Here is a 6,487-nt window from a genome sequence, read left to right as displayed (position 1 = left end):
TTGACAAAGGGAATTGCATACAGGGTTTGATCGAATCCTCGACATAGTGGTTCATCCGATGACAACATCGAGGAGCATGTGGGAGCCATCATGGGTATCCAGATCCCGCTGTTGGTTATTGACTGAGAGCGTCTCGGTCATGTCTGCATGTCTCCCGAACCCGTAGGGTCTACACACTTAAGGTTCGGTGACGCTAGGGTTATGAAGATATGTATATGCAGAAACCCGAATGTTGTTCGGAGTCCCGGATGAGATCCCGGACGTCACAAGGAGTTCCGGAATGGTCCGGAGGTAAAGAATTATATATAGGAAGTGCTATTTCGGGCATCGGGACAAGTTTCGGGGTTATCGGTATTGTACCGGGACCACCGGAAGGGTCCCGGGGGTCCACCGGGTGGGGCCACCTGTCCCGGGGGGCCACATGGGCTTTAGGGGGTGCGCCTTGGCCTTCATGGGCCAAGGGAACCAGCCCCTATAGGCCCATGCGCCTAGGGTTTCCCCCTAGGAGGAGTCCTAGTGGTGGAAGGCACCCCTAGGTGCCTTGGGGGGGAGGGAAACCTCCCCTAGGCCGCCGCCCCCCCTAGTAGATCTCATCTACTAGGGCCGGCGCCCCCCCTGGCACCCCTATATATAGTGGGGGAGAGGAGGGACTTCATACACCAGCCCCTGGCGCCTCCATCTCCCCCCGTTACGTCTCTCCCTCGTAGTCTCGGCGAAGCCCTGCTGCTGTGACGCCCTGCATCCACCACCACGCCGTTGTGCTGCTGGATCTTCATCAACCTCTCCTTCCCCCTTGCTGGATCAAGAAGGAGGAGACGTCTCCCGTCCCGTACGTGTGTTGAACGCGGAGGTGCCGTCCGTTCGGCGCTGGTCATCGGTGATTTGGATCACGTCGAGTACGACTACATCATCACCTTGCAAGCTTCCGCACGCGATCTACAAGTGGTATGTAGATGCAAACTCTCTCCCTTGACTCGTTGCTTAGATGAACTCATAGATGGATCTTGGTGAAACCGTAGGAAAAATTTTAATTTTCTGCAACGTTCCCCAACAGTGGCATCATGAGCTAGGTCTATGCGTAGTTCTCTTTGCACGAGTAGAACACAATTTTGTTGTGGGCGTGGATTTTGTCATCTTACTTGCCTCTACTAGTCTTTTCTTGCTCAACGGTATTGTGGGATGAAGCGGCCCGGACCAACCTTACACGTACGCTTACGTGAGACCGGTTCCACCGATTGACATGCACTAGTTGCATAAGGTGGCTGGCGGGTGTCTGTCTCTCCCACTTTAGTTGGAGCGGAATCGATGAACAGGGCCCTTATGAAGGGTAAATAGAAGTTGACAAAATCACGTTGTGGTGATTCGTAGGTAAGAAAACGTTCTTGCTAGAACCCAATTGCAGCCACGTAAAAGATGCAACAACAATTAGAGGACGTCTAACTTGTTTTTGCAGCGATTGATCATGTGATGTGATATGGCCAGAAGTTGTGATGAATAATGAATTGTGATGTATGAGATCATGTTCTTTGTAATAGGATTCACGACTTGCATGTCGATGAGTATGACAACCGGCAGGAGCCATAGGAGTTGTCTTTATTTTTTGTATGACCTGCGTGTCATTGAATAACGTCATGTAAACTACTTTACTTTATTGCTAAACGTTAGTCATAGAAGTAGAAGTATTCGTTGGCGTGACAACTTCATGAAGACACGATGATGGAGATCATGATGATGGAGATCATGGTGTCAAGCCGGTGACAAGATGATCATGGAGCCCCGAAGATGAAGATCAATGGAGCTATATGATATTGGCCATATCATGTCACAACTATATAATTGCATGTGATGTTTATTATGTATTATGCATCTTGTTTACTTAGGACGACGGTAGTAAATAAGATGATCCCTTATAAAATTTCAAGAAGTGTTCTCCCCTAACTGTGCACCGTTGCTACAGTTTGTCGCTTCTAAGCACCACGTGATGATCGGGTGTGATGGATTCTTACGTTCACATACAACGGGTGTAAGACAGTTTTAAACAGCGAAAACACTTAGGGTTAACTTGACGAGCCTAGCATGTGCAGACATGGCCTCGGAACACGGAGACCTAAAGGTCGAACACGAGTCGTATGGAAGATACGATCAACATGAAAATGTTCACCGACGATGACTAGTCCGTCTCACGTGATGATCGGACACGGCCTAGTCGACTCGGATCGTGTAACACTTAGATGACTAGAGGGATGTCTAATCTAAGTGGGAGTTCATAATTTGATTAGAACTTTATTATCATGAACTTAGTCTAAAACCTTTGCAAATATGTCTTGTAGATCAATGGCCAACGCTAATGTCAACATGAACTTCAACGCGTTCCTAGAAAAAACCAAGCTGAAAGATGATGGCAGCAACTATACAGACTGGGTCCGGAACCTGAGGATCATCCTCATAGCTGCCAGGAAACAATATGTCCTAGAAGGACCGCTAGGTGACGCTCCCGTCCCAGAGAACCAAGACATTATGAATGCTTGGCAGTCTCGTGCTGATGATTACTCCCTCGTTCAGTGCGGCATGCTTTACAGCTTAGAACCGGGGCTCCAAAAGCGTTTTGAGCATCACGGAGCATATGAGATGTTCGAAGAGCTGAAACTAGTTTTCCAAGCTCATGCCCGGGTCGAGAGATATGATGTCTCCGACAAGTTCTACAGTTGTAAGATGGAGGAAAACAGTTCTGTCAGTGAGCACATCCTAAAGATGTCTGGGTTGCACAACCGTATGACCCAGCTGAACATTAACCTCCCAGATGAGGCGGTCATTGACAGAATCCTCCAGTCGCTCCCACCAAGCTATAAGAGCTTTGTGATGAACTACAACATGCAGGGGATGGAAAAGACCATTCCTGAAGTGTTCTCGATGCTGAAGTCAGCAGAGGCTGAAATCAAGAAAGAACATCAAGTGTTGATGGTCAATAAGACCACTAAGTTCAAGAAGGGCAAGGGTAAGAAGAACTTCAAGAAGGACGGCAAAGATGTTGCCACGCCTGGTAAGCCAGTTACCGGGAAGAAGTCAAAGAATGGACCCAAGCCTGAGACTGAGTGCTTTTATTGCAAGGGGAAGGGTCACTGGAAGCAGAACTGCCCCAAATACTTAGCGGATAAGAAGGCCGGCAACACCAAAGGTATATTTGATATACATGTGATTGATGTGTACCTTACCAGTAATCGTAGTAACTCCTGGGTATTTGATACCGGTGCCGTTGCTCATATTTGTAACTCACAGCAGGAGCTGCAGAATAAACGGAGACTGGCAAAGGACGAGGTGACGATGCGCGTCGGGAATGGTTCCAGAGTCGATGTGATCGTCGTCAGCGCGCTGCCTCTACATTTACCTACGGGATTAGTTTTGAACCTTAATAATTGTTATTTAGTGCCAAGTTTGAGCATGAACATTGTATCAGGACCTCGTTTAATACGAGATGGCTACTCATTTAAGTCTGAGAATAATGGTTGTTCGATTTATATGAGAGATATGTTTTATGGTCATGCTCCGATGGTCAATGGTTTATTCTTAATGAATCTCGAGCGTAATATTACACATGTTCATAGTGTAGATGCCAAAAGATTTAAAGTTGATAACGATAGTCCCACATACTTGTGGCACTGCCGCCTTGGTCACATTGGTGTCAAGCGCATGAAGAAGCTCCATGCCGATGGACTTTTAGAGTCTCTTGATTATGAATCGTTTGACACGTGCGAACCATGCCTCTTGGGCAAAATGACCAAGACTCCGTTCTCCGGAACAATGGAGCGAGCAACCAACTTGTTGGAAATCATACATACCGATGTGTGCGGTCCAATGAGCGTTGAGGCTCGCGGAGGATATCGTTATGTTCTCACTCTCACAGATGACTTGAGTAGATATGGGTATGTCTACTTAATGAAACACAAGTCTGAGACCTTTGAAAAGTTCAAGGAATTTCAGAATGAGGTAGAGAATCAACGTGACCGAAATATAAAATTCTTACGATCAGATCGTGGATGAGAATACTTAAGTCACGAATTTGGTACACACTTAAGGAAATGTGGAATCGTTTCACAGCTCACGCCGCCTGGAACACCTCAGCGAAACGGTGTGTCCGAACGTCGTAATCGCACCCTATTGGATATGGTGCGGTCTATGATGTCCCTTACCGATTTACCGCTATCATTTTGGGGATACGCTCTAGAGACAGCTACATTCACTTTAAATAGGGCACCGTCTAAATCCGTTGAGACGACACCGTATGAATTATGGTTTGGAAAGAAACCTAAGCTGTCGTTTCTAAAAGTTTGGGGATGCGATGCTTATGTCAAGAAACTTCAACCTGAAAAGCTCGAACCCAAGTCGGAAAAATGCGTATTCATAGGATTCCCAAAGGAAACTGTCGGGTACACCTTCTACTTAAGATCCGAAGGCAAGACCTTTGTTGCCAAGAACGGATGCTTTCTGGAAAAAGAGTTTCTCTCGAAAGAAGTAAGTGGGAGGAAAGTAGAACTCGATGAAGTACTACCTCTTGAGCGGGAAAGTGGCGCAGCGCAGGAAACCGTTCCTGTGATGCCCACACCAACTGAAGAGGAAAACAATGATAATGATCAAGGTACTTCGGATCAAGTTACTGCTAAACTTCGTAGGTCCACAAGGACACATTCCGCACCAGAGTGGTACGGCAACCCTGTCCTGGAAATCATGTTGTTAGACAACAATGAACCTTCGAACTATGAAGAAGCAATGGCGGGCCCGGATTCCAACAAATGGCTTGAAGCCATGAAATCCGAGATAGAATCCATGTATGAAAACAAAGTATGGACTTTGACAGACTTGCCCGATGATCGGCGAGCGATAGAAAACAAATGGATCTTTAAGAAGAAGACGGACGCGGATGGTAATATTACCATCTATAAAGCTCGACTTGTCGCTAAGGGTTATCGATAGGTTCAAGGGATTGACTACGACGAGACATTCTCTCCCGTAGCGAAGCTAAAGTCCGTCCGAATCATGTTAGCAATTGCCGCATACTATGATTATGAGATATGGCAGATGGACGTCAAAACAGCATTCCTTAACGGGCATCTTAAGGAAGAACTGTATATGATGCAGCCGGAAGGTTTTGTCGATCCTCGGAACGCTAACGAAGTATGCAAGCTCCAGCGATCCATTTATGGACTGGTGCAAGCATCTCGGAGTTGGAACATTCGCTTTGATGAGATGATCAAAGTGTTTGGGTTTATGCAGACTTATGGAGAAGCCTGCGTTTACAAGAAAGTGAGTGGGAGCTCTGTAGCATTTCTCATATTATATGTAGATGACATACTCCTGATGGGAAATAATATAGAATTTCTGGACAGCATTAAGGCCTACTTGAATAAGTGTTTTTCAATGAAGGACCTTGGAGAAGCTGCTTATATATTAGGCATCAAGATCTATAGAGATAGATCGAGACGCCTCATATGTCTTTCACAAAGCACATACCTTGATAAGATTTTGAAGAGATTCAGAATGGATCAGTCCAAGAAGGGGTTCTTGCCTATGTTACAAGGTATGAAACTGAGCTCAGCTCAGTCACCGACCACGGCAAAAGATAAAGAAGAGATGAGTGTCATCCCCTATGCTTCAGCCATAGGATCTATTATGTATGCCATGCTGTGTACCAGACCCGATGTAAACCTTGCCGTAAGTTTGGTAGCTAGATACCAAAGTAATCCCGGCAAGGAACACTGGACAGCGGTCAAGAATATCCTGAAGTACCTGAAAAGGACGAAGGACATGTTTCTCGTTTATGGAGGAGACGAAGAGCTCGTCGTAAAGGGTTACGTCGACGCTAGCTTCGACTCAGATTTGGATGACTCTAAGTCACAAACCGGATACGTGTATATGTTGAATGGTGGAGCAGTAAGCTGGTGCAGCTGCAAGCAGAGCGTCGTGGCGGGATCTACGTGTGAAGCGGAGTACATGGCAGCCTCGGAGGCAGCACATGAAGCGATTTGGATGAAGGAGTTCATCACCGACCTAGGAGTCATACCCAATGCGTCGGGGCCGATCAAACTCTTCTGTGACAACACTGGAGCTATTGCCCTCGCCAAGGAGCCCAGGTTTCACAAGAAGACCAGGCACATCAAGCGTCGTTTCAACTCCATCCGTGAAAATGTTCAAGATGGAGACATAGAGATTTGCAAAGTGCACACGGATCTGAATGTCGCAGATCCGCTGACTAAACCTCTCTCGCGTGCAAAACATGATCAACACCAGAACTCTATGGGTGTTCGATTCATCACAATGTAACTAGATTGGTGACTCTAGTGCAAGTGGGAGACTGTTGGAAATATGCCCTAGAGGCAATAATAAAAGTATTATTATATTTCATTGTTCATGATAATTGTCTTTTATTCATGCTATAATTGTATTATCCGGAAATCGTAATACACGTGTGAATACTTAGACCACAATATGTCCC

Source organism: Triticum dicoccoides, chromosome 2A (genome assembly GCF_002162155.2).
Source record: "Triticum dicoccoides isolate Atlit2015 ecotype Zavitan chromosome 2A, WEW_v2.0, whole genome shotgun sequence".
NCBI lineage: Eukaryota > Viridiplantae > Streptophyta > Magnoliopsida > Poales > Poaceae > Triticum > Triticum dicoccoides.
The sequence above is the reverse complement of the archived record's forward strand: the minus strand, read 5'-3'. Positions refer to the sequence as shown.